The sequence below is a fragment of the Halichoerus grypus genome, chromosome 12, assembly GCF_964656455.1.
Source record: "Halichoerus grypus chromosome 12, mHalGry1.hap1.1, whole genome shotgun sequence".
NCBI classification, from domain to species: Eukaryota; Metazoa; Chordata; class Mammalia; order Carnivora; family Phocidae; genus Halichoerus; species Halichoerus grypus.
In genome coordinates, this window is record NC_135723.1 from 40949821 (window position 1) to 40973084 (window position 23264).

Genomic DNA, 23264 nt, shown 5'->3' on the forward strand with positions numbered 1-23264 from the left:
GATAGGATATTGAATATTCTGGCAACTGAAATAACACAAGAAAAGGAAATAAAAGGTAGGTATATTGGGAAGGAACAAATAAAACTGTCCTTATTTGCAGACAAGTGATTCTCTATGTATAATCTTAAAGAATCACCAAAATCTCCTAAAATTATGAAATGAGGTAAGTGCTCAGGATACAAGATCAACACACAAAAATCAATAACATTTCTCTATACTAACAAAGATGATGTGGAAACCAATATTAAAAATATACTTCCATTTACAATCACTACAAAGAAAGTAAAGTATTTATATAGGGATGAACTTAAAACATGTACAGAATCTGTATGACAAAAATTACAAAATGCCAACTTAAGAAAAAAAAAATCAAAGAACATCTAAATAAATGGAGAGGCTTACTGTGTTCATGAATTGCAAGACTCAACATAGTAATGATGCTTATTTTCCCCAAATTGATCTGTAGGTTTATAGCAATTCCCATCAAAATTCCAGCAAGATTTTTTTTGTAGAAATAGTTAGGCCTATTCTAAAATTTATTTGGAAGGAACAGGCCCTACAATAGTTAAAACACTACTAAAAAAATAAAGTGAGAAGAATCATTGTACCTGATTTGAAGATTCATTATATAACTATGGAAATCAAGAGTGTGTAGTGATGGCAGAGAAATGGACAGATAGATCAATGGAATAGAATTGAGAACTCAGAGATAGATGCAACATGAATATGTCTGACTGATTTTTTGCAAAAGTACAAAAACAATTCACTGGACAAAGAATAGCCCTTTCAACAAATGATGCTGAAGCAATTGGATATCCATAGGCAAAAATAAAATAAAATAAAAGAAAATAATAAAATAAAATAAAACAAAGCAAAATAAAAATAAAAACAAATCCCCAAAACAACCTCGAACCCAAACAAAAACAAAAACAGCAAACAACAAAAAATAACAAAAACATTGACTTAAATCTCACATCTTGTATGAAAGTTAACGCAAAATGGATTGTGGTCTTTTTTTTTTTAAGATTTTATTTATTTATTTGACAGAGAGAGACACAGCGAGAGAGGGAACACAAGAAGGGGGAGTGGGAGAGGGAGAAGCAGGCTTCCCGCGGAGCGGGGAACCCGATGAGGGGCTCGATCCCAGGACCCTGGGATCATGACCTGAGCCGAAGGCAGACGCTTAACGACTGAGCCACCCAGGCGCCCCATGGATTGTGGTCTTAAATGTAAACGTAAAACTATAAAACATTTAGGAAAAAAACACAGAAAATAATCTTTGGGATATAAGACTAGAAAGGACTGGACCAAGAAAGAGTTCAGTCTGATGCCAAAAGCGTAATGCACTAAAGGAAAAAGTTATAACTTGGATTTCATCAAAACTCAAAACTTTTGTTATGCAAAAGACTCTGGGAGGTAGATATAAAGACAAGCTACAGACTGGCAGAAAATATTTGCCAATCACATATCTGACAAAGGACTATTATCTAGAATACATAAAGAACTCTCAAAACTCAGCAGTAAAACAAACAAAAAATCCAATAAAAATGGTAAAATATTATGAATAGACATTTCTCCCCAAAGGATATAAAGATAACAAATAAGCACAAGAAAATATGTACAATATCATTAGCCTTAGGGAAATTAAATTAAAACCACAATGAGATATCACTACACACCTACTGGAATGGCTAAAACAAAAAATTAATGACAACATTAAATGCTGGTAAAGATGCAGATAAACTGGATCACTAGTACATTATCCGTGGGAATGTAAAATGGTATGCTCTTTCTGGAAAAGAGTTTAGCAGTTCCTTTTAAAACTAAACATACAACTACTATATGACCCAGCAATTGATCACAAAGGAATGAAGGCATGTTCACACAAAACCATATGCACAAATGTTCATAGCAGATTTATTCATAAATTCCAGAAACTGAAAACAACCCAGATGCCTTTCAATAAACAGTTAAATGGACTGTGGTACATTCATACTTCGCAATAACTATTCAGCAATAAAAAGAAACAAACTATTGATAAATGCAACAACTTGGGTTGAATTTTTTTTTTTAACATTTTAAAAATGTATACTTCAATAAGCATATAAACAATTAGGTAAGCTTGTGGAGAAGCTGACCAAGATACATATATTAGGAGATACAATTGTCCATCTAAATTTTCTAGATTTTTTTTTTTGTAGAGTATTCATTCAAGTTGTTTACTATATAATTTCTTGTGTACCATTTTGGAAGTCCTTTATTGTAAAGACTAGTCTTTTGTCTGATGACAAACAGCAGCCACACTGTCAGTGATTATGATAAATTCAATTTCTTCTTGAGATACAAGTTTCCTTCTGGATTTCTGAGGTAATGTTTTTATTATTTCTGCAGTGTCTGGTGGACCCTGATGCATCAGCAAATCTGGGGATTTACTTCCCTTAGAATGCTGTGAAATTGAAGAAGAGTGAGACGGTAGTCCTGCTGATCTCAAAACTTCTGATACGTTAGGTTTAGGATTGTCTCTTTTGTCAGGGAATCTTATTAATGGAGTATGTGGCTTGACTACCTGAACGACCCTGCTGGCAGACGCCATCTTGCTGCCCATCCTTCGGCTGAATTTTGAGGCAATGATGCTGAGTAAAAAAAGTGAATCCCCAAATATTGGGATTTCATGATTTTATTTATATACTTTTTGATCTGTTTATGCAACATTCTTGAAATGGCAAGGTTGTATAGATAAGGAACAGATTGGTGGTTGCCAGGGGTTAGTGGCAGAGATGGAGTTGGGGGGAGGGAGGGAAATGTGTGTCTATAAAAGGGCAACAGGAGGGATCCTCATAGTGATGGAACAGTTCTTTATCTTCACTGTGCCGATGCCAATATCCTGGTTGTGATACTGTATTAAAGTTTTGCAAGATGTTACCATTGGGGGAAATCAAGCAAAGGATACAGCAGATCTCGATGTATTATTTCTTACAACTGCATATCTACAATTATTTCAAAATAAAAAGTTTAATTAAACAATTGCAGAGAACAATAAACCTTTGGGGGATGAAAAAGGTAGAGACTAAACTAAATGACCTTTCTGGATCTTTCCAAAGTTTTATAGATCATTTTCTCCACTTTCAGTGATGCCTAAAGTGGTCACCTTATATCTTCTCTAAGAAGTGACTTGCTCCCCCATTTCCTGTGTAACCTCTGACCTATGAACTGTACTGGGCAGAAGCTGGTGTGGACACTGAATAGCCCTGTGGTCTTGGCTCCATTTTTCTCCCTGGGTCTCTGAATCAGCTGTAATATAAGAAAGCATAGAAACCTCTAGAGACTCTTTTGGCTTCAAAATCCTAGAATTCCAATCTATTTATTCATTTATTTATTTTATAATTATGTTCAGTTAGCCAACATATAGTACATTATTAGTTTTTGATGTAGTGTTCAGTGATTCATTAGTTGTGTATAACAGCCAGTTTACTTTTTATTTAGCTTCTACAACCAATAGAAGCGAAAAAAAGTCAAATCCCAAGGCCTTTCACACCCTTTCCACATTAACTCCATCTCTGCCAACTTGTTTCATTCCCAGCAGGCTTTTACCACCTTAGGCCAGGAAATGCCAAGCCCATTTTCCAAGTTACTGTCTGCCTAAAGAGGAACAGTAGCATAGCTGTGGGTCCTGAAAACTGAAACCTGAAAAAGGAGGTGAAAGCAAACCATGGTCTTTATACAACATGAAGCAGCCCCCTGAAGGTGCCCATTCCTCATCAGTGTATATGTGGGGTCACTTCCTTTGCAGATTTTCATTGTGGGAACAAAATAGTCTCAGCTGAGGTCTCAGGTGGATGACAACTACATGTGTGAAGCTGGAAGGAGGAAAAATGCTATTTCATTACTACCTGTTGTGTTTCCTGTTCCCACAATCAGCATGCCTGGCGTCTACATTGCTGGCTTCTTTGAAAAATATATATTAAATTATTTCAGAAAACCATGCAGCAGATGCTCTGTATCTGCAGGGAACGCGAGAGAGCAAGCTGGCCCCCGGACTGAAATCTATGGCTACCACGAATCAAATCCCTGTTACGATGGAGGTGAACTGGGCACAGCTCCAGAAGGTCAGTGAAGGATGTTGACAGGGAATAGAGAATTTGAAACAAAAAAACAAGAAAACGAAAAAAAGGAGAAGAGATAGATAAACCCCTGAATGACTCACATTGCCTCAAAAGAATATCCTGTTTCATTGATATGACGCTCCCAAACTTTTTACTGCCCACACTGTCTTTATTATTTTTGCCAGGAGTCTCAAGTTTTAAAAGACTATTTTTTTTTCAATGAAATAAATTGCACTGATTAGATAACAAACTTTCATTCTCCATTTTGAATTAGACAACAACATATAATTGCAAGGCCTTTCTGGTCAGAACGAGCGTAAACAGGTAAAGCTGATTAAATTCATATTAAAAGAAAAGAAACGTGTTACTTTATTTACTCTGTAGTTTTATCATAGGTATATATAAAATGTTTGTTTTCTTCTAAATAATGAAATCAATATGAAGACCATAGGTTAAGAAAGGTGGGATTATTTTAGAAATGCTCTTTTGGCACAGAACACTCACGATAATAAAGTTACAGCTCTCAAGCTACCTAAAATGCCCAGCTCAGAGCTTTGGGCATGAGGTGATTAAAATGAGCACTGCTGGAGTGTTTGAAATAGTTCAGATGTTAGTTCAAATCCCAGACTCGCTATTTACCTTGTGTGTCACCAAGGGACTTATCCTCTGTAAATCTTAATTTCCTAGTCACAAAACTGGGACAGTTATATCTGTGTCTTATAATAGATGCTCAAGAAATTACAGCTAAGCCTACTGTTGGATGATCATGGGTACAACAAATGATAGCCCCAAACAGATACATCTAGGTGGGGTAAGTCAAGCATCTTTTATAAAGTTATTTTTACATGTATCCTCTCTTTATTTCCATCTTATTCTGGTTTTCCTTTCTAGAACCAGGGCTAGAAGCTGGGACATAAAGGGAAGGACAGATGCAAAAGACAGGCAAGAGAGAGTCAGTGAATAAAAAGCTATCCACGTAAGTCTCAACTGCTCATGATACTTTGAAATATCATGCTCTCTCATTCTTTGCTTTTTAAGTTGAATTTCTCAATTTTTCACTTGTCTCTCATTGTGGCACTTACGGGAATTTCCCAACCCAATGAATACTCTGTCCCTTTTCCTTTTTAGCAGAACTCTGATTTTGTGCAGGGCAATGAAGAGCCCAGTTAACAACACCTCCCTCCTCACACCTCTTCACAGATTGAGCCAGAACTCATAGTAAAGTCTTGAGGTTTAATCTGAGTTGTGCATTTAGAACTTGCAGGCAAATCTTTCCTCAGTCCTCAGTTCTGCCCAGTGAGATTTAAGCAAATACCTATTAGGTGGATGTAAGAGAAAAGCTTTTTCCTCCCTGTTTAAAAAGGGATAGATTGAGGTCCTGGCGTTTGCCGGCAGCAAGATGACGGCGGTCTCAATGTCAGAGGCGTTGAGGCAAATGTCGTGGGGGAAAAGAGCAGTGGCTGTAGCTGCCATTTCCGCTTCCAGGGTTCCTATCAGGTCGTTAAGCACTTCCACATGGAGGCTGGCACAGGCCCAAGCTCGGGACACGCAACCCATAACAGTTGATGAAAAACTGGATATCACTACTTTAACTGGTGTTCCAGAAGAGCATATCAAAACTAGAAAAGTCAGGATCTTTGTTCCTGCTCACAATAACATGCAGTCTGGAGTAAATAACGCAAAGAAATGGAAGATGGAGCTTGATACCAGGGAGCGATGGGAAAATCCTTTGATGGGTTGGGCATCAAGGGCTGATCCCTTGTCCAACATGGTTCTAACCTTCAGTACTAAAGAAGACGCAGCTGCCTTTGCAGAAAAAAATGGGTGGAGCTATGACATTGAAGAGAGGAAGGTTCCAAAACCCAAGTCCAAGTCTTATGGTGCAAATTTTTCTTGGAACAAAAGAACAAGAGTATCCACCAAATAGGTTGGCACTGACTATATCTCTGTGCTTGACAGTGAATAAAGTCAGCTGTGCAGTATTTATAGTCCATGTATAATACATCTCTTAATCTCCTAATAAATTTGATCTTTAACCACAAATACATTTTATGGGGCCTATTTTAAATGTTTTTGGATGTCTCAAAGTGAACACGTTTCAATTGCCTATTTATAAAGGAGATTTGAGGTGATCATACCTCTAGGAAATTTCAGTACTTAAAATCTATTAAAAGGAATGCTTGAAATCAGCTGCAAAAATTAAAAAAGGGATAGATTGAGCTAGTATGCACCTTCTCCTTTCACCATTCCCACACCTTTTTACTGACTGAAATGCAGTCACAATGCCTAGAGATGGAGCAGACATCTTCTGGCCAAGGAAACAAAGGCTACACGTCAAGGACGGGAGAGCAGGGAGTGGACTGCATGCCGCTGATGTAATCCTGTTTGATATTTTTGTTTAGCTTGATTCCAAGACTCCTCATCAAGTGGATGGCTCTATCTTAGTGACTTAATATGTCACAGAAGCACCCAGACCCAAGAACAATGTTCCAAGCATGGTAGACTACACCAGAGGACTAAAGAAATCTCCAAATCTGTCTTGTAAAACTCTTGTTTATAATGTCATGATTATTGCTTAAACTGCATGCATCAGTTTCTCCACAGAATTCGTCCTTTACTGTTCACCTCTGATCCTTTCTTCTGTATTCAATCTCAAATATAGTTACCCTATTTTCTATATTATAGTCTCTGTTTTCTATATTCAAGCACTTTAAGCCGTATAAATACCTACTAAATTGGGATGCCTAGATGGCTCAGTCAGTTGAACGTCTGCCTTCAGCTCAGGTCATGATCCCAGGGTCCTGGGATAGAGCCCCGCGTTGGTCTCCCTGCTGAGGGGGGAGCCTGCTTCTCTCTTTGCCTGCTGTTCCCCCAGCTTGTGCTCTGTCTCTCTGACAAATAAGTAAATAAAATCTTTAAAAAAAAAGTAGCTACTAAATTACTTTCTTCTCATCTTGGCTCTAACCTACAAAGCTGCAAACAGAAAGTGATCAATCTCTTGTGATGCTATATGGTCCAAGGAAGACAAATCTCTTTAGGATCAGTAGGTAAGATCAGCCTACAACTAAACACCTGATACTAAACCTCAATACTTTACTATCATTTTCTGGTTCAACACCATTAGTAGACCATGCATTATTAATGAGAGACTACTCTCTACATTGTCAACAGTAGCTTTTTTTTTTAAGATTTATTTATTTTTTATTTTTTATTATTTATTTATTTATTTATTTATTTATTTATTTATTTATTTGAGAGAGTGAGTGAGTGAGAGAGCATGAGTGGAGGGAGACGGTCAGAGGGACAAGCAGAGTCCCAATGAGCGAGGAGCAGGATGCGGGGTTCGATCTCAGGACCCTGAGATCATGACCCCAGTCAGTCGCTTAACCGACTGAACCACCCAGGCACCCCAACACTAGCTTTTTTAAATGGATTCTTGATTTTTAGTTATAAAAAGTTCAAAGTGCCTTAACTGTGCAAAAATTCAGGGAATTGCTGATCTTGATTTGTCCACATGTGTCTAAGTTTGGGTTCCCACACAAACAGAGCCTGAGGCAGGGAAATGGGTACAGGTATTTGGGGGCAGTGATATAAGAAAGCAGCTATGAGGGGCCCAGAAGATTGAGTTAGAGAGTGAGAAGGCAGAAGCCCTTAGTGGGTGTGGGATTGGGCAGTTACCACTCTAACACTCTGAGGAACCATCCCTCTGAAGGACAGGCTGCTGGGCACTTATGCACAGTTTGGGGGGATACCTCTAGAAGCACAAACCCTCCTTATGCATAGGCCATGTCTACCTATGAGCTGAGGGAACCTCCAGGGAACAATGAGGTATGAAAAAAAGAGTGTGGCATCCTGAGGTGGGATGATTCTTGGTGCCCAGGAACTGTCTACTGCAGCTGCAGTTGGGTTCGGAGCCGATGCAGCCTGGGGCACTGAGTCTTCGCTTGTGTATTTTCCAAACATAATCCAAATAGATAAGATGCTTTCAGTGGTGGTGGTATCTAGAAATTATTGGCAGGAAATAATCAATAAAAATTCCAAAAGTCCCAAGACATTTGAAAAGAATTTTAATTAAAATTAATGAAATTCCGTCTTATGAAAAATTTTACAGCATTATTGGAACTGCTTTATATTAATAGAGTGCATTGAAAATCTAAACCATCTTTGAGCTAGATTTAATAAGTTTGAGGTAAATTTTCCCTTTCATTTTAGGTGTTTTATGCAAAGTTTCTGTTTTCTCTTTCCTTCATCTTTGTTACTGACTCTTTTTTTTTTTTTAAGTAATTTCTACACCCAACATATGGGGTTTCAACTCATGACCCCAAGATCAAGAGTCGGATGCTCTACTGACTGAGCTAGCCAAGCGCCCCCTTGAATTACCTTGTCTATACTTTTTTTAAGGGCTCATCATGGCCAGTATTTCATTTTGAATCATAGCCTTCCCCAGAATGAACTCTTGCCTGGCCCAAATTTAGACAAGATTGTCCAAGATGGGGCCACCTGGACTTAGGTCTATTTACAGATGTATGGGAGGCAGAAAGCTGAGGAATCCTTCCAGAGAGAACTTATCTTCACATGTAAGTAAGAAGCCAGTGCTGAGGGCTTGACTGAGTGCTTTAGCCTGAATTCTCTCAAGAGCGGAGACTGAGGTGCAAGGTCAGGTCAGGAAATAAGAGGAAGTGATGCAAAGAAAGGTGGGAAGGGGCACCTGGGTGGCTCAGCTGCTTAAGTGTTGGACTCTTTTTGTTCTGTTTTGTTTTACCACTTCAATTTTAATGACTTCACCATATTGCACTATATGGAAGTACTTATTCAGTCCCTTACTGATGCACATGTAGGCTGCTTCCAGTTTTATCTTATAGCAAAAAATGCTGCAATGAATAGCCTTATGTGTTTTGACTCCTGATTTTGCCTCATGTCATGATCTCAGGGTCTGGAGATGCAGCCCCGTGGCAGGCTCCGTGCTGGGCCTGGAGCATGCTTAGGATTCTCTCTCTCTTTCTGCCAGCCACTCCCCACCCTCCTGCTCACACTATGTCTCTCTCTAAAAAAAAAAAAAAAAAAAAGGGAAGCAATGCAATGTGATGATCCGCATTTATCTGTAGATAGATAGATAATAGATAGATCCATATGTATCTGTCAGCAAACCAACACAAGTTTCTTTGTTCAGCTCTCCCAGAAGAGGAAGGCCTAGGTCAGCCAATCAGCACTTGATAGCTCAGCACCAGTTAACTACCCTGGCTCCAAGACTTCCCTTTGCTCCATATAAGGAAAGTAACCCAGCTTTAAGCAATCAGTACGTGCCTTGTTCCTGCTCACTTGGTCTATAAAAACGTCATGCCTTGTACAGCTCTTCAAAGAGCCTATTTTCTAGACTGCTTTCATTCCAGATAAGCTCAACCTTGCATAAAGTTAGAACTGTTACATAAAAGCCAACTGGATGAGTAAATCATTTGGGGAAGATTTTTTTAACGGTCATGATTTCATATTTCAGTCATGCAGTCCACAAACACTGGTGTATCTATATTGATATCAATACATCATAAATCATACATATATTTATATCTACATCATGTTGGGGCTTATCGACCACATGATTATGAAATTATATATATGTAAAATCTGTGATATCTTATGATTATCTTATCTTATAATTACAATTATCTTACAATTGTGATAATTATAATTTATCATATATATCTTATATTTATATCTTATAATTAATGATATATAGCTCTTAAATTTTATATATATAATTTCAGTCATAACTTACATATATCACAATTATATACATAATTATATTTATATTTGTATATGTCTATTTCTTTAAATATTTCCATCTGAATTTATTTTTGACTGAAACATTTCTTCTGCCTAATGTGGAAAATTTAATGTACTTGCTCCTAGGTGAGCTCTGTCAATTTCTATGTTTTCTCAGGCAATGTAGCTTTAAAATTCAGCCCTTGTAGACTACCCTCATGCTCTCTGGTGTTGATGCTTGACTGGTGGTTTACTGAATGGCTCTGCATGGCTTCTGCCCATTTTGTGCTGGCCTCCCATGATCCCTTCTGAGCTGACTGTCTGCTGCAGTGAGGCCAGCTGAGTGGCCCACCCAGCCTCCTCTTTTCAGTCACTTCCTCAGAGTCGCTATCAAAGCACCCTGACTTCAGCAAGTTCTCTCTGCCCCCAAGGTTACATCTATGGCCAATCTGGGGGACTTGTGAGAAGCTGACTGCTCTTCTGCCTCCTTCTAGGGGCACCAGAGGACTGCAGGACATCATTCCGTCTAGCAGAGAGTCTTCGAATTAGATATGACTTTGTAAGTTCTGGTCCACTCTTTATTGTTTGTGGGCAGATGGGATGCTGAGGAACCTTCTCAGCCAGGACAAGAACTGTTTATAGATGAAGCAGGAGCCTGAGAGGAACTGCACATCCCAGGAAGAGTCATGGGGATGGTGCCTTCCCAGTTATCGGTCTGCTTCTCCACCCACCTGCCGTTCACACCTTTGTTCATCTTGTTTTAGGTAAATATTTTAGAGACAATAAAAGCTGTTGCACTTAAAAGAAAAATTGTCTTGTGGGTTGCAGTTTGAAAACAGAACAAAACAGCAGTATGGTAGTTTTGAATTATTTGGCAAGAGATTGGGTAAGCATTTGGATTGATTCCAGGAAGCATGTCTCTGTGTCCAAAAAACATTAACTGCCAGTGACTAGTGGTGAATTGCTCCAGTTTAGTCCAGGGCTTCCAAAGACCTTCTGACAGGTGAAGAATAAAGAGTTTATACCCAATTTCAGACCAGGCTCCTGGCAGAGCTCCTGGTTATAGAAGGAAGTCTTCCTTTTCAGGTTTTACTGATGATCATGATACACAAACCCTATGATACTTTGGATGACAGAACACCAAGTAAAATTCCTTTTTCAATATCCCACAGTGTCTTAGTCCATTCTGGCTGCTATAACAAAATACCACAGACAGGGTAACTTATAAGAAAACAGAAACTGACTTCTCACAGTTTTGGAGGTTAGAAGTCTAAGATGATAACACTGGCAGATTCAGTGTCTGGTAAGAACTGCTTCCTCACCAGTGCCTGTCTTTCCACTATAAATGCACAAGGCAAGAAGGCGTAAGCAAGCTCTCCAGGGTCTCTTTTATAAGGGCATTAATTCCATTCAAGGACTCTGTCCTCATGACATAATCATTTCCCAAAGGCCCCACGACCTAATACCATCACCTGGGGGGGGGGTAGGATTTCAACATGTGAATTTTGAGGGGACACCAACATTCAGACCATAGCACATGGCAAGTTTAGATGACAAAGTGACCAATGGTAGCAGGATCACCTTTAACCTCTGTTGGGTAGAGAGAACAAGCAAACTTCATGGGGCATGAGTGCAGCATTATGAGTGTTCTGCAGGTGTTTCCAACAGAGGAGGGAAAATTTTGAGGTAAATGTCCAAACTACATACTGATCTAAAGGCAAGTCTAAATCCTGCCTGATAAACTCTCTTACCACATTGATATATTGGATGTAATTTGCTTAAAATCAATTCAGCATAGACAGCATGATATATTTGTGAATGAGAAAATTATATAACTGGAAAGTTGGTTCATCTTTGAGGTGTTCTAATCACAAATAGACATACCAGAGGTGGTTAACAAGCCTTTCAAATGCTCCCATCAGAAGTCCTAACCCAACTACCATCAGTGCTTCAATTACTGCTATCTGGGTCCTCACTATCAAGTTTATAAATCAGTGTAAATGTAACAATTAATATTTCATTGGTGCAATGAATTTGTTTACAGTATATGGGTTGGTTTAAAATACTGTACTGATACAGCATTCTCCACTGCATGAAGGGAGCATAAGAAACTGAAGAGTCTATCAGTCTTCTACCTCAAGAATAATTATTTAGGTCTAGAATTCCATTTGGTCCCATGTCAACCCCTTCATGAAATGTTGCGTTGCCCGAACCAATCAAAAGTTTCCTTGAGCTGTCTTTTTTTTTAAGAGAGATAGAGTAAGCATGGGAGCGCATGAGCTGGGGAGAGGGGCAGAAGGGAGGGGGAATCTTAAACAAGCTCCACACCCAGCACAGGGTCCCACATGGCCCTCGATCTCATGACCCTGAGATCATGACCTGAGCTAAAATTAAAAGTCAGACGCTTAACCATCTGAGCCACCCAGGAGCCCCTTCACTTGAGCTGTCTTAAAACATCACCACTTTACAATGGAGTGAACCTCTCAGCCAAGGTGCTTAATGAAGTACTTAGAAGGACATAGAACAGAAATTCACAGAGCTTACAGAAAATGATGATTTTTGCTCTGGGGCCCATTATTAGCCTCACTGATAGTAACAAAATTTGGTCTAGAACTTGCTTTCATTGTAACATGCTATCTAGTAGGAAAATTGTGGGTGGAGAGACCTCCAGTCATTAGCGACTTCTACTTAGTAGAGGGTACCTACATTTATAAACAAACACAGAAACACACGTTGGGACAAATGTGAATAGTGAAAATACATGATTTTGTTCATTTCAAAGCACATGTCCTCACCTCAAAAACAGTGGCAGAACACTATGTCCCATGCTAAATTTTGGATTGTCCCCAAACTGTGTAATTTTCCCCATGATGCCTGATTTTGTACAAATTTCTAAAAGTTACCTTTAGTAGCAAATGCCTTACAAATTTGCAAACCCAAACTCACCTTAGTATAACAATGAATAATTAAACCAAAAATTATAGAAGAAATTAACACTGAAGATGATCCAGTTCTCTCAGCAAAGTTCAAGTTCTCTTTAAAACAGAGAGTATGGATCACCTTTTTGAAGACTTTTACACCATTTTTAATCTTACAAACAGATTAACAGGACATAGATTTTCCCCATATCAGGTGATTTGAAAACCTAATTAAACCCATATTTTAAGTATAATTGATTTTTCTCATTAGATTTTTCTCATAGAGGCAAAAGAAGTATGGTTTAGTTATTTTCCATGGCATGAGGTTAAAATGCTAGAAAGAGAATCAAAGTTGATTTAGGAACTGTAGGAATATAGGGGAGATGGGGCTATGTCCATGCTAATTCTTATTCTATAAGAGCTGCTTAAATTATATGTATTTGTTTCAAAACTACTAAACTGATTATATTGTACTGCGATGTGTATAAAGAGGATGGTGGAAGAAGACAATCAGCAAATGCTTGATGTATCTGTCTGGAGCTCCTTCTTTAGGGCTGGCCTGTGACAAAGTATGGATTAAAGTTTGTTTGGGGGTGGCTTTCCAATTTCCCTTTAAGTAGCCTGTAAGGGTGAGGTCACCACTATTTTGATTGCCAGAGGACAATTAGTTGAAATAAGTAAACTGATAGACGTGAAATATTATCTTCACCTCAACACAAGGTCCTGAGGGCTATTTCTGATAATTCTCTGAGTAATTTAAGTGGGCTTCAAGCTTTCAGGTTTACTAACTTTAAGTTGGAAGCAGTAATATCCATCCAGATTGACATCAGGTTTGAAAGATGCATTTAGCAAACACTTACTGTTTAACTACTACATTTGAGGGGCATTGTTAAATGCTAAAAGTGCAAGTGGTCAAAATGGCACCAGATTACAATTAAGCAATTACAATTAATGGAAAGCATAAGAAAAAAGGACGAATACAGGTATGTGTTGAAAAAGTAACCCTGTTCGGAATGTATATTTCTCCACTTTCCTGAACCTAACCTGTAGGTCTTAATTGTGGCTGCTCACAAGAACTGCCTGTGAAGTGTTTGTCACAGCGCTGATGGTCATCTCTTCCCCATCCAGAGCTACCTAATCAGCATAATCAGAATGTCAAATGTCAGAGGAGTCAGAGTAGCCTTCTGCATATAAAAAGCTCTACAAGTGGTCATGGTACGTGATGGGTGTTGAAAACCACTGGTCCAGCAAGCAGTTGGGAAAGGAATCTTAATTTCCCTTTACCCCCTCCATTCTTCAGAGGCTCCATTACCAAGTTCAGTGTAAGCAAGGTGGAAGAGCTACTTGCCAAACCACCTTTCACCCTTGGAAGATTGGGTGTGTTTCCCAAATCCAAGTCTCCCTCAAATGCTAATGATCATGACAGTCAAGAAGAGCAGGAGAAAATAAGAATTTGGAGGACAGCACAAGCTGCCCAGAGAAATCTGATTAAAGGACAAATGTTGCAACATCAGATCTTACTTTGCTTTTGCTCAAGCTGATAATAGGATCCCTAGCTACTCCCATGGCATTCATTGCAGGAGGCCATGTCCTTTCTATGATTTACATTCAAATCCTTTAGAGCATTTTTTCCACAGCCTATTCCCATCCCAGGAATTAGTCTTCCCAAATTATACTTTTTTTGAGATCAACTGATACTTTGTGTTTTATTTGCCATTGTTTGTAATGAAAAAAAAAATGGTTAAGGTATTTCCTTATATTGTATCCTTAGCGGGAAGCACACCTGGCCTAATTCCTAATTCCTCTTAACAGAGGACATTTCTTTGAAAAGTGTCCAGATCACAATGATCCTCTTCCACCAGAGCTCTTCCTGGTCTTGGTCTTACACATCATTAGCGCCGTGTTCTCAGTCTTTTGGGTGCAGTTTAGAATTTGTCATAGGAGACTGTGCTTCTAAATATGTAATAAAAACTGCCTTTGTCATTATGTTTTTCATGTGTTTTTGCTTTGTCTTTCAAAGTAGATATTATTTAAGCTGATTGTCTGCTAACTCATTGTTCTGCAAATTCAAGAAGGGACTGTATCCATATAAATTTTTACTTACTAAAAACCCTGAAGTTGAATTGCTCCTGCCTACTGACGTTTAATTACTATTGGTTTTGCAAGTAAACAAGGAAAAGGGAATCATTTTCTGAAATTGCTACTTAAAAGCACAGAATTTTCAGCTTTTTTCCACAGGCATTAAAGGTTGCTGCATGAATCCTATCATTTCCAAGAAACTTTTTTTTTTTTAAGTACAGCTGATTTATTCTGTACCCACGTAAAATAAAATCTCCTGGTATTGTGCTATTTTTTAGTACATTTTCACAAGTCAAGAAAACTTGGCTGTAGAGTGATCTCTAAAATCTCTCAGTGGTTCATTCTGAAAAGGTTCTTTCAAGGAAACAATTCCATATGGTCTCTGTGACTTAGTTCCTTGTATGGTTAATTATAAACAATGTAGCATAAATCAAGAATTGGAAAGATTTATGATACTTCTTTTCCTTGGGATTTTTCAAAGGCATTTTATTGCCTCATTTGGGGCCTCTATCTGAAAGTTTACCTTAGAAAAAAAGATCCCATAACGGCATATGTCTGGAAAGGATTTTCTGTAACCCAGTGAGATTGACTCAAGCATTTTGTTTTATTTTTCTCCCTAGTTCAAAGTATTCACTTATTCATTAAGTACTCGAACCTACTATAAGAACTTATAAAGTGGTTTTCTATGTATATAATTCCAGTTAGTTTAGATCTCAAATAAATTAAAATTGGGGGCAAAACAAGAAGCTGTAATAAACTACCAGTTATTCATTCAGATAGAGATAAAAATAACCCAAATGATCAAAAAGTAATTTCATGAAATGGTCTTGCCCTGGTGAAAAATTATTTAGACAAGGAATAGAACTCACCTGTACTAGCCTTTGCCAAAAAAAAAAAAAAAAAAAAAAAGCGGGGGGGCGGGGAGGAGATTTAATAGGATTAAAAAATATCTCAATGCCTCATGCAGTTAGGTGTCACAGTTAACAAAAACAAGTTCAAGCTCAGAAAGTGAAAAGGAGGCTTCCATCTCGGGTATGGCATGGCCTTTCTTCTTTGCTTATCTCATGGTAACTGTCCCATTTTTCTTATTCCTCTGCAGACTGACTTTTTTATGTCTATTATAGACACGGCTACTTCAGTACTTTTCATGTCATTTTTTCAATTCCACAACTGAAGAAAATGGATTAGAATCTAATTCCTAACTCTCTGGAGAAAGCATCTGATTGGCTCAATTTGTTCCATGCGTCCTTAGATGTCCTGAGGTCCAAAGAACAATGACCACTGTTTAAGAGGTAGCCAGGAGTTGGGCTTTCTAGCTCTGCCAGAAACATAATTGTATTGAAAAGAAATATACATAGGACAAGCAATGTGACCAAAATAAATGACTCATCAAAAGAAGATGCCAGAAAGATGTGCTATGGATAAAGGGCAAGAAGGGATGGTGATTACAATGAATGAAACACCTACAAACAACAATAATAAAAATAACAGTAATAAATAAGAGGATTACTTTCTTTCTAAAAAAATATTTATTTATTTGAGAGAGAAAGAGAGAGTTGGAGGAGAAGGAGAAGCAGACTCTGCTGAGCCTGATGCGGGGCTCGACCCCACAATCCTGAGATGATGACCTGAGCCAAAATCAAGAGTCAGATGCTTAACGGACTAAGCGACCCAGGCGCCCCCGAAGAGCATTACCTTTTTTTTTTTTTAAATGATTTTATTTATTTGACAGAGAGAGACACAGCGAGAGAGGGAACACAAGCAAGGGGGAGTGGGAGAGGGAGAAGCAGACTCCCCGCTGAGCAGGGAGCCCGATGCGGGGCTCGATCCCAGGACCCTGGGATCATGACCTGAGCCGAAGGCAGACGCTTAACTGACTGAGCCACCCAGGCGCCCAGAGCATTACTTTCTTAATCCTAATTAACTTCTACCCATAATAATTTATTCTAAATAAAAATAAAACCAATTTCTTCCTATGTTAATTGACTCAGGGATTTATCATATCAAGCTAGTAAGGATATAATTGTGTTTAGTTACACTTCAGTCCTGAGTCAGAATTTGGGGCATGAGGTGAGTGGTGCTACAGATGTGTATATGGAAAAATACATAAAATAGCCCTTGTTTGCAAAAAGCTTAGTTTTATTGGGGAAATAAAAGTTTCCAAGGTGAAACAAGTATAGAAAAACACATTTGTAAATTACCTATATCATATATTATCTACATTAGTTGATATGAGCTATAAGATCTATATGAAAATTAAAAAGATAATGAGCCTTCCGCTTGTACTAATGGAAAGCCAGACAACTCAGACCAGCACTCACTCAGATGACATTTAAAAAAAAAAATGAACACAATTTAAAAAAAAATACACATTGGTATCATATAAATATAAAGATACTGAAGAATTCTCAGGCCAAGATTTAGGAAAAGATGGGAAAACAGAGACATAAGCATTTGGAACTGCTTTCCAGGGGCATTTGTTGATTCCTAAAGAGGCTGCTTCATCCGACTTACTTAGCTTGGCATACAGAAGAAAAAGCAGTGTCCCCAACAACTGGGGAATCTGGTAAAACCCTGTGCTTGGGTTGGGACTCCAAATGGTTTAATCATAGAAGGAAGGACCAGAGGTAAACTGTCCCCTACATGGATGATAGCCCAATGTCAAGTGATCAAGTTTGATAAAATTCTGAAGTTGGATTAAGGTAATACCAGGCAAGAGATTACCCTGACCACAGGTGCACAGCAGAAGCCTAGGTTGGTCAGGACATAAATAAGGTGTCTTAAAGCACCAGAAAAAATAAATAACTTTGTCTTTAATAAGTAAGAATGGAAATATAAATGATTATCTGGAAGCATTTACGATCTTAGAAGAGGAAATATACATATGTATGTAAGTTTAGAAAATTTTGTTTACAGATCACCAAAACAAGATTGGTTTTTAAATTGTATTTTATGTGGCTCAGGCAAAACATAAATTCTTAATGTCGCAATATCCTTATCATAAAACCACCATGTAGTCCATTTGCAAAGGAACAATGGTTGTAACTGAGCTTATGCTACTTTCTCCTCTCAGAAACTTCATTTTTCAAAATAAAATACTACAATCATTACAGTGAAAATATAAATAGAAAAATACAAACACATATTTGGACCTACAGCTTTTTACCATCTTTCTGACTCATTCCTCTCTCTCTCTCTCTCTTTTTTTTTAAAGATCATTCCTCCCTTTTAAAAATTGGGCTAATGCCATCATTTTCAAAGGGACATGATGGGGAATACTAAACGTTAGAAGGAATATTGTGATTGTTTAATTTGGAGTTTTTAGATGCTGAATACTAAATTATAGGTGATGTAATGAACATAACTTTTCAGAAATACTTCACTATAATTTTGGCCCAATTCATGCTTCCAGATGAGTTAATTCATGTTTTCACATAAACAGACTAATAATATCAAAATAGATTGTATTTTTAAATTTGTTAAACACCTGTGTAGATAACCCATGTAGATAAATTTTGAATTCTAGATAATAAGTAGGGAAAGCACCTGTTATCTAAGAAATATTGTTATAGAAAAACTGAAGAGGGGATGCCTGGCTGGCTCAGTCGGTTAACCATCTACCTTTGGCTCAGGTCATGATCCCGGGGTCCTGGGATCGAGTCCCACATCCGGCTCCTTGCTCTCTTGCCTGCTTCTCCCTCTGCCTGCCGCTCCCCCTGCTTGTGCTCTCTCTCTCTTTCTCTGACAAATAAATAAATAAAATCTTTAAAGAAAAACTGAGGAGAAAATAGGCTAATAGTACATAAAATGTCCTATTTCAGTGAACGTTACATTTTTGTAAAGAATATTAGGGTTTAAAATAATGATAATTGGGTATCAATGAAAACCCCTGGGGAAATATTTACTGAAATATTTAATATTTTCTGAAAAAGAACACAAAAATGTGGTATTTGCTGAAGAGAACCAATAAAGACAATTTCATTCTCCAACTATCGAATTTTATACTCCTCTTGATCATCCAGTGACTTCATCATCACTGAGAAAACTGGATTAGGCACTTTGAAACAAAGATTTTCTTCTGCAGAGTTATCAATGACAGGGACAATGTTAGAGATTGCAGAAAAGCTCTCATCAACTACAACATATCTCAATTTAAAATTCCAGCACTGACATATTGTAACCATGACAGCAAAGAAGCCCTTTCTCCAGTTGTACAATAAAGAGATAGCGTGATATCCATAGAAAAGATTAAGTAATGAAACAGGACACATTTCTGTCATTTCTATATCTGCCTGCTGTGCAAGTACATAAAGTGAGAAAGAAGCCGTCAGTTTGAACAGCATTTTCTAATCTGGATGCTTTTAGGAAAATTACAGGGCACCGAAGAATTATAGTTCACATTAGAACTGATTGGTGTCATCATCAAAAAGGGGATAGATTTCTTGTCCTTTTGCAATAGGAATTTGTCTTTCATAAGCAAAGATAATCACCTCCCGTATTCACAAACCTGAAGTTATAGCTAATCAAAGAAATCACCCACTGAAGCAAAGCTTTCATGGGTTCTTGATTTAGTACTAAATTGATTCTGATTTTCATAAATGGCAAACAGCTTCTACTGTGTTGTCAGCATCTGCACAAGTAATAATGTTTCTGGACCAAGGTTGTTCCAACATTCTGTCCTGGAAAGATAACTGGTTAATATTGGTAGAAGTTCTGATTCCAAATAAACTAAAATTTTTCATTATCAGAGCAGCATCATCAGGATGATCAGATTAAATAAGACTGACTTCTCATCTTTCCTAGTCAAGGAAGAAATGTTTGACAAGGGCAGCCGCTTCACTTGGAATCACTGATCACAATTCTTAGCACTGCTTCCTTCTGAATTTTAGCTCAGAGCTAACAGAGAACAGCAAACACTAACCATGTTATTCAGCAAAGAAAGGAGAAGAGGAAGTTGGCAGGTTAATGATTTAACAATATCTAAATCAATTGTTTACTGAGCACAAAAGGTTTTAGCAGTGCAAAATCATTTAAGAAAGGCTTGAGGAAATCTGACCAAGCTAGAGAAGGCATATTTATACCTAATAAATAAAAATCTGACCAAGCTACAGAAGGCATATTTATACCTAATAAATAAAAATACTGGTGTACTTGTCAAGCTGTCCTGTCTAAATTTTATGAAAACGCAAAATGATAAGTACATAAACCTACAGGGGTTCTCAGACCCAAAAACTGAATTCTCTATTACATTTGGTAAAGGAAGAAAAAGAAATCAGAGAGAAGTCAAATTCATAGTTAAAACAGGTCAAAAAGCTGTACAAAATATGTTTGAATGATTAAGTTAAATTCCATTTAATGTTAGAAATATCCTCAGAAAGAGCAGAACTAAAATGTCTAAAGCAAGTCTACACAAATTACTCAATGGAAAATGGTCAAATGATAGCAACTGAGAAATCTGTTTTCAGATGCGTTGGCCTACTTTTATTTTGGTTGCTTTAACAGTAGTAAGGTAAAACTGTTCTATGCAATTAGGGATACTGCAGAAAGATGAGCATGGATATGTCTTGGTGAGAAACAGAATTTTGTTAAGATGGAGCAATTCAAGGAAGGGGAAGAGCAGGATGGCGGAGGAGTAGGAGACCTAAATTTCTTCTGGTCCCAGGAATTCAGCTAGATAGTTATCAAACCATTCAAAACACCTACAAACTCAACAGAAGATCAAAGAAAAGAATAGAAGCAACTCTCTGAACAGAAAAGTGACCACTTTCTGGAAGTGTATATTTTTATGGAGTCATTGTTACCCTTTTAGCATTTTTATAGCATTTTGTTCTCTCATTCATCTACTCTCATCTGGACAAAATGACAAGATGGAAAAACTCCCCTCAAAAAAAAGAACAAGAGGCAGTACTGACTGCCAAGGACCTAATCAATATGGACATTTGTAAGATGTTGGAACTAGAGTTCAGAATGATGATTTTAAAGATACTAGCTGGGCTTGAAAAAAGCATAGCAGATACTAGAGAATCCCTTTCTTGAGAAATAAAAGAACTAAATCTAACCAAGTCGAAATAAAAAAGGCTATTAATGAGGTGCAATAAAAAATAGAGGCTCTAACTGCTGGATAAATGTGGCAGAAGAGAGAATTAGTGATATAGAAGACCAAATGATGGAGAATAAAGAAGCTGAGAAAAAGAGAGATAAACAACTACTGGATCACAAGGGAAGAATTTGAGAGATAAATGATAACCATAAAACAAAACAACATTAGAATAATTGGGATCACAGAAGAAGAAAGAGAGAAAGGGGCAGAAGGTATATTGGAGCAAATTATAGCAGAGGACTTCCCTAATTTGGGGAAGGAAACAGGCATCAAAATCCAGGAGGCACAGAGAACCCCCTTCAAAATCAATAAAATAAGTCAACACCCCGACATCAAAGAGTAAAACTCACAAGTCTCAGAGACAAAGAGAAAATCCTACAAGCAGCTCGGGACAAGAGATCTGTAACCTACAACAGTAGAAACAGTCGATTGGCAGCAGGCCTATCCACAGAGACCTGGCAGGCCAGAAAGGACTGGCATGATATATTCAGAGCACTAAATGAGAAAAATATGCAGCCAAGAATACTATATCCAGCTAGGCTGTCATTGAAAATAGAAAGAGAGATAAAAAGCTTCCAGCACAAAAAAAACTAAAAGAATTTGCAAACACCAAACCAGCCCTACAAGAAATATTGAATGGGGTCCTCTTAAGCAAAGAAAGAGCCTAAAAGTAACAGAGACCAGAAAGGAACACAGACAATATACAGTAACAGTCACCTTAAAGGCAATACAATGGCACTAAATTCCTATCTTTCAATAGTTACCCTGAATGTAAATGGGCTAAACGCCCCAATCAAATTATCAGACTGGATAAAAAAAAAACAAGACCCATCAATATGCTTCCTGCAAGAGACGCATTTTAGACCCAAAGACACCTCCAGGTTTAAAGTGAGGGGGTGGAAAACAATTTACCATGCTAATGGACACCAAAAGAAAGCTGGGGTTGCAATCCTTACATCAGACAAATTAGATTTTAAACCAAAGACTATAATAAGAGATCATACTTAAAGGGTCTATCCAACAAGAAGATCTAACAATTGTAAATATCTATGCCCCTAACATGGGAGCAGCCAATTATACAAGCCAATTAATAACAAAAGCAAAGAAACACATTGACAACAATACAATAATAGTGGGGGACTTTAACAACTCCCTCACTGAAATGAACAGATCATCTAAGCAAAAGATCAACAAGGAAATAAAGACTTTAAATGATACGCTGGACCAAATGGACTTCACAGATATATTCAGAACATTCCATCCCAAAGCAACAGAATACACATTCTTCTCTAGTGCCCATGGAACATTCTCCAGAATAGATCACATCCTAGGTCACAAATCAGGTCTCCACCAGTACCAAAAGATTGGGATCATTCCCTGCATATTTTCAGACCACAGTGCTTTGAAACTAGAACTCAATCACAAGAAGAAAGTTGGAAAGAACTCAAATACATGGAGGCTACAGTGCATCGTACTAAAGAATGAATGGGTCAACCAGGAAAAAAGAAGAATTAAAAAATCCATGGAAACAAATGAAAATGAAAACACAACTGTTCATAATTACTGGGATGCAGCAAAGGCAGTCCTAAGAGGAAAGTATATAGCAATACAAGCCTTTCTCAAGACACAAGAAAGGTCTCAAATATACAACCTAACCCTACACCTAAAGGAGCTGGAGAAAGAACAACAAATAAAGCCTAAACCCAGCAGGAGAAGAGAAATAATAAAGATCAGAGCAGAAATCAATGAAATAGAAACCAAAAGAACAGCAGAACAGATCAACGAAACTAGGAGCTGGTTCTTTGAAAGAATTAACAAGATTGATAAACCCCTGGCCAGACTCATCAAAAAGAAAAGAGAAAGGACCCAAATCAACAAAATCATGAATGAAAGAGGAGAGATCACAACCAACACCAAAGAAATACAAACAATTATAAGAACATATTATGAGCAACTATATGCCAGCAAATTAGATAATCTGGAAGAAATGGATGCATTCCTAGAGACATAAAAACTACCAAAACTGAACCAGGAAGAAATAGAAAACCTTAACAGACCTATAACCACTAAGGAAACTGAAGCAGTCATCAAAAATCTCCCAACAAACAAGAGCCCAGGGCCAGATGGCTTCCCAGGGGAATTCTACCAAACATTTAAAGAAGAATTAATACCTATTCTTCTGAAGCTGTTTCAAAGAATAGAAATGGAAGGAAAACTTCCAAACTCATTTTATGAGGCCAGCATTACCTTGATCCCAAAACCAAAGACCCCATCAAAAAGAACTACAGACCCATATCCCTGATG

The 23264-nt window shown here is 37.7% G+C and overlaps 2 pseudogenes; one reads left to right on the top strand and one right to left on the bottom strand.

The window, feature by feature from the left end:
• Positions 1-2092: 2092 nt before the first annotated feature.
• On the bottom strand, positions 2093-2605 carry LOC118532723 (alpha-ketoglutarate dehydrogenase component 4 pseudogene; annotated as a pseudogene).
• Positions 2606-5459: 2854 nt separating this feature from the next.
• Positions 5460-6146, top strand: LOC118532726 (NADH dehydrogenase [ubiquinone] iron-sulfur protein 4, mitochondrial pseudogene; annotated as a pseudogene).
• Positions 6147-23264: the final 17118 nt, after the last annotated feature.